The following is a 12,954-nucleotide window of genomic DNA, read 5'->3' as shown; positions in this document are numbered from 1 at the left end:
TACTGATGCATATAACACCGTGGAGAAATCAAAAACGTATTGTGCTAAGAGAAAAGTCATTCACAAAAGTCTATATATGGTATAATTTTATTTATTTGCAGTTCTGGAAAAGAAAAGATGATAGTCATATAAAGAGGACCAAAAATTTGGAATGAGAGGGGATTAATTACTGAGGGGGCATAGGACAACTTTGGAGTTTTATGGCAAAACATTTCAAACCAGGTAAATTGTATCTTTAAAATAGACGAAATTTACTATATGTAAGTTTTCCTGGAATTTAAAAATCATGACTCCTTCGTTTCAAAAACTCCTCATTTTTACACAGAAGGACCTTGAAAGCCTTTATCTTTTCATTTATATTTCTTTCCCCTACATAGTAAAATCCAGCCAAACTAGATGGTACAGCTCTTCCTGAATAAGTCGCACTGTTATCTTCCCATCTTTGCACATGATATTCATACTTCTTTGTTTTCAGAGTATGGCATTAGAAATCTTTTTTTTTAATTTTCATTTTATTTTATTTTATTTTATTTTATTTGCTTTCAGTGTTTGGCATTAGAAATCTAAGAATATTTTAGAAATTATAAAACATTCCTCAGATAGTCCAAGTGACTTGTGCAATGTCACAAATCTAGTGGAGTGTCAGAGCCAAAGTTAAATTCAGATTTCCTGATTCCAGATCCAGTGTTTGCTACCATCATGGGTTTCTGTTGTACACTTGGAATCAAATACCCGCTGTATCTACCTGTCACATCGAATTCCATCTAAAACATGATTTCACGAGAACATGCAATATTTCTTTAATTTTAAATCCCCACCTAATTTTACTCAAATCATTTTTTCCATTGAATTATTTCACCTTACTTTATACTAATACCTATTTCTATCTAACCTTTCCATCATATTGTAAATCTGAAGGCAGTAATGTATCTGGCTTTCCCCCCTCAGAATGTCTAGCAGAATGCTTGGTAGATAGATAACACTCATTGAGAAAACGATTTTGTTTCTTTTGCAAAGAAACGTTGTGAGACACTGAATCAAACTGATTTATCAGAGGAAGTATCTCTGCTTAAAACATAAGAAGACTGGCCCTGTATGATAACTTGAGGCATAGAGGTCAGAACCTCCTGTGAAAAATATTTGAAAACTTAGTATATCAACTGTTTGCTCCAAGGAAAACTAACTTCTGTCATAAACATTTAAATATATTTGCCTGCTGAGGCACAGATATTCAAGAACCTTAAATTCAAAAAAATTAAACTAAATGACGAAGCAGTGGACCCTGGTGAGCTGTATTCCTGCAGCAAAACTTTCTCAGAGAAACGGTTGGCCTGCATCCTCAGTCATTTTTCCCACTTAATGAATATTTCAGTTGTTTTATGCATATAATATTACACTGGCAAATGCTTGTTTAATGGACTGGAGCTAATGAAAATCAAAGTCATGAACGTGTCAACTCTAATCCTTTAGTTCTTACATCACCTGAGTTTTCTCCAACTCCTTGCAATAGATTTTTCCCAGGGATCCTTAAAATCAGGTTAAGTTAGTTTCTTTGTAGAGTGGATGAAAAATGGAAGAATGTCCAAAAGCAGAAGGCTGGATCATTTTGTTCCAGTAGCCTTTCTATTAGGGTTCTTAAAAATGCTCATCCACTTCTGTCTTGGAACTAAAACCCCCAGCTCACTTTGATCATGATATCACATTATTTTTTTATTTTGTACATTTTCTAATTACTGAGACAATTTAAAAATTATTCTGCCAAACCAACAAAAGTACTCTTTAAGAAAGTATGGAGAATGTGAGAGATTCTAGAAATATAGAAAAAGCCAATTGTTTGAAATTCCATGAATTACAGATTTATGAGCTCCAAGAAATTATTCAAAAGTAGCTAAGAAAAGAAGCAGTGATTGTTGGGAGCCAGCATAGATTTATTGAAAGTACATTTTATCAGTCATTTAATGTTCCAGTTTGACCAGGTTATGATAGATAGATAGATAGATAGATAGGAAGGTAGATCTCTACATATATCATAAAAAGTCCCATATTTATTTTTTTACTGTGCAATGTAACAGCTTTTATTTAAAAGGAGAGGTTTGAGATACTCTAAACATTTGCAGATTAATATCTGAATAACCAAGTTTAAAAAGTATTTATTACTAGATTGCTGTCAACCTCAAGAATAGTTCTTGACACAATGACATAAACATTTTTATCATAATCTATATGACAATAAAGAAGATATATGCTCAGAAAATCAGTGAGTATCCTGATTTTGAAAAGGAGGTGTGTTAGATGACAAAATAAAAATCTCAAAAGATAATGGCAAGCCTAAGCAATGAGCTGAATCTAATGGCATGAACTTTAGATAAATGTGGGGACAGTGATAAATGTGGGGACAGCAAATGAGTTTAAAAGATCAACTCTTAAAGTGAGACAGAAATAGGTTAAAGCATAATCATGTTAATAAACAGCAAGCTCAATGTTAATCCACCTTGTACTGTAGCTACAAAAAAGGCTCATAGAAATGTAGTTTAGAGTACATGTGAAAACAGCTAGAATATAAGGGATGTGGAAGTATTGCTCTTCTCTGCATAGGATGGTTACATTCCATTATTGGTGCTATTCTCTATGGACAGAAAGGTCATGAAGAATGACCAAGATGTTAGAAAGATGGAAAATCATGCTATGTGAGAAGCAATTAAAGGAATTATGGAGGCTAGCATCAAGAAGATGAGAGTCTAAGGGAGATATGATAGCAGATTTAAACTATTTAAAGAGATTTTGTGTGAAAACAGCCAGTGAAGAAATTCAGGCAGTAGGAAACAAGGCAGTAGAGTGCAGACCTACAACCACAAAGTGGGAGGTTATCATTGTACTTAAATGTAAGAATAGCACCTCGATGAGTTTTGAAAAATTCTGTTTAATACCTGTTTTAATAAAGAAAGAAGATAAATATCCAGAAGGAGTTTCCAACTTTATCATCCTCTGGGAAGAGATTATGAACTGAGAAAAGAGCATGTTATAGAGAGCTGTTGTTGACCTTTCAAAATACAGAAACTTCTGTAGAGGTGAGATATAAATCAAATTAAAAGATGAGATGACAATAAAGCTGTTATTTTACAAAAGAGATAAAATAGGATGATTTCTGAGAATTATTTGACTCCTCACTTGAGATGTTTTCAGAACGAGCATTAAGTGGCAAGCCAAGTAAGCTCTAGAAACCGGAACTCATTTTCTAAACAGCCATAGGCAAAATAATAATGACACCCTAGGCCTTGCCTGGGTCATAGTTTAGAATGCTTTCCTGCTTCTACCCACCTGGATCCAGTCAACCAATTGGTCAGCAGTCTGGCTGTTCAGTGTCTGGTGACTGAGGAAGGTCATCTACTTCTCTTCAATGAGACAGGTCCTCTATGGCCTTCCACTTTAAGAAGGGGCTGCTGCATGCAGCTGTGTTGGGACAGACATCTATAATGGGAAGCTGGGATTTAACTCAAACGTTTGTTTAAAAGCAAAATACTCCTGTTTGGAAACAAAAAATGATTATTCAGGGTATAATACTGAGTCAGTGAAGATTTGGGGGAAGGCGAAATCCTCTCTATCCATGCACGTCTTGATACCGAAACCGGCCGTATCCCCTATTCAAAACCCTCATTAGCTGGAATCATTTTGGAAAATATTTGATAATTTCCAATGAGATGCAGGTGATAGGCAATGGCTTGATAGTTTACCACTACCATGTACATCATTATTTTATTGCAATGTATATTAAATACGATGCCTTTAAAGAAATGACTTCAATGATGGCATTTGAGGCAATGTTTTGAGCCATGGAGAGATGTTTTGGCATAGAGATTCTTTTCTCACTCTCTAACAAATTATATCATCTTCTGCCATTATCAGACTAGTAGGATAGATGTATTCTTTCTAAGAGAGGTAAAATAAAATATCGTCTAGTGAGATAACAAATTTTAGATTTGGTAAATACCTTTAATGTTGAACTAAGAAGTGTCTTTAAATTTCTATGAAGATATGAAGTTTCCCAAACAAGGAATGTAGTTATGTTTCCAGCTTTGTGTTTTAATTCCTTACCTGAAAAATAAGTTTTTACTCTGAAATAAAATGCACAACCTTTAACTGATTTAAAAATAAAATCCTTTTAGCACAAATTCCCCTTTCAGGGTCCTTAAGTGTGGGTAGCCTGGTGTCCCAGTATATTTACCTCAAATCAATTCACAACCCTGCCAAAAATATTCAGCTAATACTTTGAAAATGGTGTTTGAGTGAATGTTTTAAAGGAGTTCTCTGGTATCTTCAAAGAATAAACTATTTATTGATTCATTCATTCATTGTGGGAAGCAAATTAACTAGATGACTCTGTGCTTTCTCATTAAGTATTTAGTTCAAAAGAAATTCAGATCAAATGGACTACACTAGGTCATCTCTTGGCATAACTGTGAAGATGTGAAATTATTCAAAAATCTACATATATTTCAGTGGACTTCACCCTGGTATGGTTCCATCCACCCCAGAAAACTAGGATATCACCTCTGACCCATTTCTATCACTCCCTCAAAACACATTTACTTGCTCCAGTCCTGTCAAGGGCTAAAACTCTGGATTTTTTTTTTTCAGCTTAAACTTTTAGCTTTATCTTCTTTTACTGTCATTTAGAGGAATGGTAAGTAATAAAAGTTAAATGGAGATTAATTTTTTTAAATAATTAACCATGAAAACCCATTAGAAACAAAGATTTGTCATTTGAAGAGTAAGTCAGATGATACAAACTTCAGATGCCACTACAGAAGGAAAGATTTTTGGAGTTGCAGAGACCAACTCCTTGTTCTTAAAACCTAATGTAAGCACAAATACTGTGTGTCAGGCCCAAAGCATGCAATGGAGCTTGGAGAAGAGAGTAGATTTTCGCTAGAAGAAGCCAAAATGTTAATAGCTTTCTTTGTATAATTGCTTATATTGTTTGACCACTGATTTTTAGATCAACCTGTTCCTTTCTATGCTTTTAGTATGGTTCCTTTTGCCCTGTTCCTTTCTATGCTTTTAGTGTAGTTCCATAAAAAACAACGTCCTGCTTGTTCTTTTTCCCCGGCATCACTGAGGCATCTCGTTGAAGTCCACCCTAATGCATGAATAGAATAGATTGTAGTTAAAGTCACTAAGAAAACTGATCCTTCCCCAAATCCTCCCTCTATTCTCCTTCAATCCTAGTTTAAAAAATAAATAAGTAAAGCATTTAATTCTAAAGTCAGAGATTAGACATAAAATATTTATAACACATGGAACTTATATGAGGTAGTAACATACCATCTTAACCTATGACTAAACACTGACCAAATGACTCAGTGTCTAAAGAGAGAACAGTGAAACACAGCAGATTTATGTAATCAATTAAAAATATCAAATTTCACCTTCATCAAAATTACACATTTTCAAGGGGAAAGCGTGGGGCCAATATTGCTTTTTTTTTTTTTTAAATTCCTGTAGGCATTGGACACTAGCTGGCTTCATTCACATTTTGACTGATATGACCGATCAAGTGATATATAAATTTTTCTGTTAAGTGAACTAAGAAAAATGGTTGATTTACATAAAAATATTACTCTTGAGAAAAACAGTAATATAGAAGAAAGGCCAGCATGTTTGGAACTTGGTCCTTGTATTTCAGTAACTATAGTCAATATTAGTTATTTTCTGATTTTATTATTTCCAAAGAACAGACAGTATCCCAGTGCAGTGAATTCATTTTCTTCCCTGACAGGATAGTTAAAAGCCCAGAAATAGAAATCCTTTGTTCCCTTGTCAGCAAGGGATAAAATACCATTTTGCAGGTTCTGAAAAACAATATTTATGCCTTCAGATTTGTGTACTGTGCTTTAGAAGAAAGTCAACTTGCTTGTTTACTAATCACACCTTAAAGCATTATTACTAGGGAAGCATATATGATTCTTATGAAGAAGTATAAACCATAGGAGAAAAGAGGAATTTGCCCTAGATTTAGATTTCACTACATATAGCAACAACTCAATGTACCTGTATTTGTCAGTGAACAAATATATAGACAGCTAGATGTAGAGACAAATATTAATCAATGCAAAAAGGGAAGTAATACCTGAAAGTATGTTGCCAAATATTCAGTTGTTTCTCTCCAAGTAGGCTATAATGTGGCCAGGCCAAATCTCACTTTGTCAGCTGACTTCCAAATGGCTATGGCAAAGGGCTCCTTGTCTTACAGATTTCCTTGTAAAAATTAACCCATGTCTTTATGACATAGTCTCCTAGAGATCTGGGCAAGGTGACAGACATAGTGCAGTTTACCCACCCCAAACCCCTCTCTCCCAAGACCTCATGGATAAACCCACTCTTGCAGCTTCCTCTCCCACTTTCTAAGATACATTCCCCATTCTCTGAATTCTCTAGGCTTTGGAGTTCAAGTTCCTTTGTTGTCATTTGGTTCCATGAAATAGAAGCCATCTCCAGCTCTTTAGGAAGAAACAAGGGAACATATTACTTTTAAAAAGTCTTCTCATGAAAAAAGGGTCTCTGACAGGACTTGGAATCAAAAACTGAAAAGGCGTCAGGAATCTGACCTACTTCTCTCAGCTCATCTGCTGTCTTAATACTGTTTTTTTATGAACTGTACACAGGAGGAAAGGATGCCTCCTCCCTAGTCTGTCATGAATGTGCATGTACTCACTTGAGAGGTGTGAGAACTGGAATTTGAAGTCCAAATACAATAATTCCAGGGAGAGAAATTACAAAGGAGCAGCTTTCATCTTTGCTCTGGTTTCTAACAGCAATACAGAAGATGTAGTTGACATGTAGAGAGAATAATTTTTAAGATCTCCCTCCTCTTATATATCAAACTATTTTTAGTATTAATTAAGAAATGAAATAGTAATAGTGGCCAGAAAAATTTTCAGGCTGTGGAAAAAAATATTATTCTTTGTGTATGTAATCCTGCTAGTGAAAATTAATATTAGGTAAATATGTATAAAATAAAACAAACATCAAGTCCACAAAGGAGAAAAAATAATGAATCAGTAATTTTAATTATATTAATGTATAGTTTGAAAAAGAGATAAAACATTTATACCCACGTATTCGTCTGTCTCAGAAAGAATAAGAACATTACAACTGTGTCTTTGAGTCTTCTACATATTGTGTCATGACATTACAGAAATTTATCTTTCTCCTAATCATGTTCAGTAGACAGCAGAGCTAGATTTATTAGTCTTCATTTAAAGTTCATAGATCATTTTTTATTAATTTTAATTTCTAAAATTTATTTTATGTGAAACAACAGATATACAGACAGCTGTGAGAATTCCAAAGTGTGTACAAAAGTTAGACAGAGCTTCACAAAAATTCCATTTCACGCTAAATTCCTAAGATTGCAAGACTATTGAATCAGTCTTCAAGATTGATCTGAGTGACTTTTTGATGTCTCTGCAACCAAGCAGTTTAAACAAATAACATCTTATGGTCACTCAGATAAAATTAAAGTAGCTCAGTTTTATTTTTTTGGCTTTTACAATCATTGTACACTATACCAGCATTGTTCAATATTAATCTGCTGTTGAAATGTAGGAATATATAGTATTCAGGGTCATAGTTATGGATTCTAAGTGAAGAGATTTTGAACATTTTTCAGCTCTTATATAGAAACAAGTGCCTGTAAGGATGCCTGGGTGGCTCAATTAGTTAAGAGTCTAACTCTTGATATCCACACCTGTCCTGATCTCAGGGTCACGAGATGGAGTCCAGATAGGGCTTTGTGCTGGACATGGAGCCTGCTTAAGACTCTCTTTCTCTCGAGTCAATTGTCATATGGTTTCACTTACTTGTGGAGCATAAGGAATAACATGGAGGACGATAGAAGGAAAGGAAAAGTGAATTGGGGCAAAACGGAGGGCAGACGAAGCATGAGAGACTGTGGACTCTGAGAAACAAACTGAGGGTTTTGGAGGGGAGGAGTGTGGGGGATGGATGAGCCTGGTAGTGGGTATGAAGAAGGGCACGTATTGCATGGAGCACTGGGTGTGGTGCATAAACAATGAATCTTGGAACACTGAAAAAATAAAATTAACTTTAAAAAAAGGACACATAAATAGATGTTCACATTTTTTCTGTATACTTGATGAATTGGTTACAGCCAGCTTAAAATGTATTCACCGTCCTTAGGGACAAGGGATTTAAATAAACTGTAATGACTGTTTAATTAAAAAAAAAAAAAAAAGACTCTCTCTCTTTCCCTCTGCCCCTCCCTACCTGTTCCCTTGCCTGCTCTCTCTCTATATATATATAAAAGAAAGAGAGAGAAATGGAGAAAGTAAGAAAGAAGAAAGGAGGGGAGGGAGGAAGGAAGGATGGAAAGGAAGGGGAGGGAAGGGAATACATGGGAAAGGAGGGGAGGGGAGAGAAGAAGGGGAGGAGAGGGAAGGGGGAAGGAAGGAAGAAAGAAATGCATGTAGCTGAACCCACTTGTTCTAAGAACCACTGCGTAAGAGAGGATTTTAAAAAATTAAATTCTGGGATGCCTGGGTTGCTCAGTAGGTTAAACATCTGACTTTGGCTCAGGTCATGAACTTAGGTCCTGGGATGAAGCACCAAGTAGAACCCTTACCCTTTAGGCTCAGAACTCAGCCTGGAGTCTGCTCGTCCCTTTGCCCTTACCCCTGCATGTGCGTGCTTTCTCTCTCAAATAAACAAATAAAATCTTAAAAAAAAACTTATATAAAAAATTAAATTCCACTTAAAATACAATATTAATTAAAGTTAAGAGCAATGTGCTAAATCAAAAGCTTATATATGTATTATTATTGCAACTCCCACTAACCATAGTACTGGTTTAGGCATTAGCACAACAAATGATTTAGGAGGAGGAAGAGCATATTTTCCTGAGATTGTTCAAATTGCTGGTTTATGGTAATTATAAAAATGTAAGTAGTTTTAATCATTTTTATTTTATTTTTTTTTTTATTTCTAAAGGCAATGGACTCATCTCCTGCTCTGTGGGGGAAACTTCTCCTACCACCTTGCCCTTTGTTATTATCCTTGTTAGATGTCATCTGTAGGCAACTGGGTCACTTAGTACAAAAGTGTCTCTTGGGAACCCCACTCTGAGTAAAATAATAATTAACAGAAAAATTCTGATCTGGATAAGGGCTCCAAAGAGATCCCTCACAGTAGCTGATAGTTTATTTAAGGGAAGAATGTATTAGGCTTTCTATCCATAAGGGACTTCTCTATGTTTTAAGTTATCTGTTATGCTCATTATACCCTTCATGATTTTCTTTTCTGCATAACAAACATACACATCTTTTGCTTCATTTGTACTTAGTTACCTTTTACCTTTATTTCTATTTAAGGAGTTCTTATTTTAAAATCTTTAAAAAAAATTGTACACTCTAAGAATGTCTCTCTGTTGACTTTTCTCCAGCAAACATGCTAATCTCTTTTATTGGTTTTAATAGCTCCTAGTTCTCTTGGATTATCACTACTGAATAAGAATTCATTTCATATTTCTTATTGAGTGGGGGTATAGCTCAGTGGTGGAGCATTTGACCGCATATTTCTTATTGAATTGACTACAACTTAGAGATAGGGAAAGTGGGCTTTCCGTTATTGTCCTCAATTTAATGGGAATAGGTGAAGAGTATCACCATTGAGTATGTAATGAATGCTATTGGTAGATATATTTTTTTAAATTTACATTATAACCTTTTCCTTCTGCTCCCCTTAGCTGAGAAAACTAATTTTTAAATTATAAATGAGTGTTAAATTTTTCAAATGCTTTTGAATATCTCCTTAAAAGACCATGTTACTTTTCTCTTTTTAACTATGGCCGATAATATAAATAGATTTTCTGATGATGAATCACCCTTGGGTTCCCAAGATATACTACTTAATCCTGATGAATTTTTCATTATTCTGAAGTATATTTCCTAGAATTTTATTCAGGAATTTTGCATCTTTGTTAGTAAGTAATATTTGCCTGTAGTTTTCTTTTATTGCATATTCCCTTTTTTTCTTTTGCAATCAAGTTACACTCTCCTGATAAATGACTTGGATGTATGTTCCTCTATTTTTAACTCTCTGAGAGAGTTTAAATAAGATAGGCATCATCTCTGCCTAAACTCATTAGTAAAACTATCTAATTCTCTTGTCTTTTTTCCTTTTTTTTTAAGGAAGTGTCTTATTACTGGTCCAATTACATAAATATTTGGAGTTTTATTAAGAGTTTCTATCTCGGGGCGCCTGGGTGGCTCAGTGGGTTAAAGCCTCTGCCTTCAGCTCAGATCATGATCTCAGGGTCCTGGGATTGAGCTCCACATTGGGCTCTCTGCTCAGCGGGGAGCCTGCTTCCTCCTCTCTCTCTGCCTGCCTCTCTGCCTACTTGTGATCTCTGTCTGTCAAATAAATAAATAAAATCTTTTTTAAAAAAAAGAGTTTCTATCTCTACTCAAATTAATTTTTTTAAAGATTTTATTTATTTATTTGAGAGAGAGACAGTGAGAGAGTGCATGAAAGGGGAGAAGGTCAGAGGGAGAAGAAGACTTCCCGTGGAGCTGGGAGCCTGATGCAGGACTCGATCCCGGGACTCCAGGATTATGAACTGAGTGTAAGGCAGTTGCTCAACCAACTGAGCCACCCTCGTGCCCCTTGATAATTATTATTTTGTTAGGCAATACATTATTTCATGTAAGTTTTCAAATTCATCATAAAAATTTTTATAATATGTTTTATATTTTTAAAATATTTTATTCTCTTTGTGTTTATTAATTATTAATGTTGTCTATTTGTACCTTTTCCCATTTTAAAAAAAATATAATCTATTATTTGCCCCAGGGGTACAGATCTGTGAATCATCGGGCCTTTTCCCATGATCTATATTGGTAGAAGGGTATATGTATATATTTTTAGATTTATTTTATTTAGATTTGCAGAGAATCTGCAAATGCTCCTTTCTGTTGTTTCTGTGCTTTAAATTTCATTAATTCCCACATATTCTTGGTATCATATTTTTCTTACCCAGTTTTACTATAATGTTATTTTCCCAGCTTCTTGAAGTCAATGCCTATATCTTTTAAAGCTGTGCTTCTACCTTTAAATGACTTTAGCTGTATCTCAAGAGTTCCTATTCAGTACTTTCATTTTCATTTGTTTCTAAGTATTTGGTAATTTCCATTTTGATATTCTCTTTACCCACAATGTTAATTAGTAATGTTTTTATAAGTTTGCAGACATTTGTGTTCGGGGGAAAAAATTAATTGTTGTTTTCAAATTTAATTGATTTACAACCAGACAATGTGTTATATGTGCTATCAATTATTTGAAATAGCTTGAGATATCCTTTGAAATCTATTAGGTAATCTATTTATGTAAATTGGCCATATGTACACATATATTGATTAAGGTTGTTAACTGTGGTAATCAAGTCTTCTATATCCTTGCTGAATTGTTTCTAAGCAAGAACTCTCAGTTTACAATAAAAATGGCTTAAAAAAATCTCTGAATTTAAAAATGGATTTACTAAGTTAATTGTAAAATAATCCTGACAGTTTTGCTTTATGTATTTGAATGCTATCTTGTCAGTTTACATTATGATACTTTCTTTGTGCATTTTGTCTTCATTATTATATAATGTGATTTACTCATTTTAAGCAAATCTCCTTTTAGTTCTCATTTGCATGTAATTTAATCTTTTGCATCAACATTCTTAGCTCAGTGTTTCATAGTTTAGCTCTATTCCTTGGTTTTAAACATTTTTATGTAGTTTTGTTTCAGTTGTGACATTTATGCAGTATATGGCAGAATTTCTTAATCATTTGGGAGTGATAAATTAATCTCTACATATCTATTGTTATTATTAATATATTTTATTTCTATTGTATGGTATTTGCTATTTTGAATTGTTTTCCTCTGTTTTAACTTCTTTTATTTTTTCCACCTTCCTATGTCCAGGTGAAATTTTTTTTACTGTATTTACTGTATTTTACTCTCTAAATTCTGTTTTGATTTAGTAACAATAGATTATATTTTAATTAGGCAATTCTCTTAATTATTTAGCACAAAAATTTTTAACATTTACAGTTAGCCCTTAAACAACATGGATTTGAACTGTGTGGATTAATTACATGCAAGTTTTTTAAAGAATAAATACAGTACAGTACTATCAATGTATTTTGTTGTCCTTATGATTTTCATAAATAATGTTATTTTTTCTTTAGCTTACTTTATTGTAAGAAAACAGTATGTAATAATATAACATACAAAATGTGTTACTCAATCATTTATGTTATCAATAAGACTTACCGTCAGCAATAGGCTATGAATAGTTAAGTTTTGGTGAGTTAAGAGTTATATGTAGATTTTCATTTATGTAGCGGTCAGCGCCCCTAAGCCCCCCCATTGTTCAAGAATTAACTGCATTTTTAATAACATAGTTCTAAAAATTTAAGTTCCTTCACTTGAACAGGACAAGGAGGTTAAACATGTTTCACACACACTGAAAATCTGGCTATGTTTTTATTGCTACCTAGAGTTTTAAATTTCTAATACATAACTAATGAATGTTTTACAGTCATAGTTAAGTAGGTCTACATAATTCATTTACTAAATTTTTGCTTTTGTTCTTTCTTGTGTCCCATAACATTCAAAAGTTAATCCTTTTTTTTTTTAATTGAAGTGACTATTTTAGTAATTGTTTTTGCTGAAAATAGGAGAATAGTAAACCTTGTTTTTCCAATGTATTTGGTCATGTTTTTATTTTCCTTCATTCTTAACTATGCACTGTTTAGAAAACATCCCTCCAGGTCATCTAATTCTGATTCTGTGGATGGATTTGAGCCCTTTAATTGGCTTTAAGTGAATTTAGAACTCTGCCAATTGTATGTGACAGAAAGCAATGTAAAATCACTCTTACCTGTAGACACC

This window comes from Martes martes (assembly GCF_963455335.1).
Source record: "Martes martes genome assembly, chromosome: 13".
NCBI lineage: Eukaryota > Metazoa > Chordata > Mammalia > Carnivora > Mustelidae > Martes > Martes martes.
Note: the sequence above shows the minus strand (reverse complement) of the source record.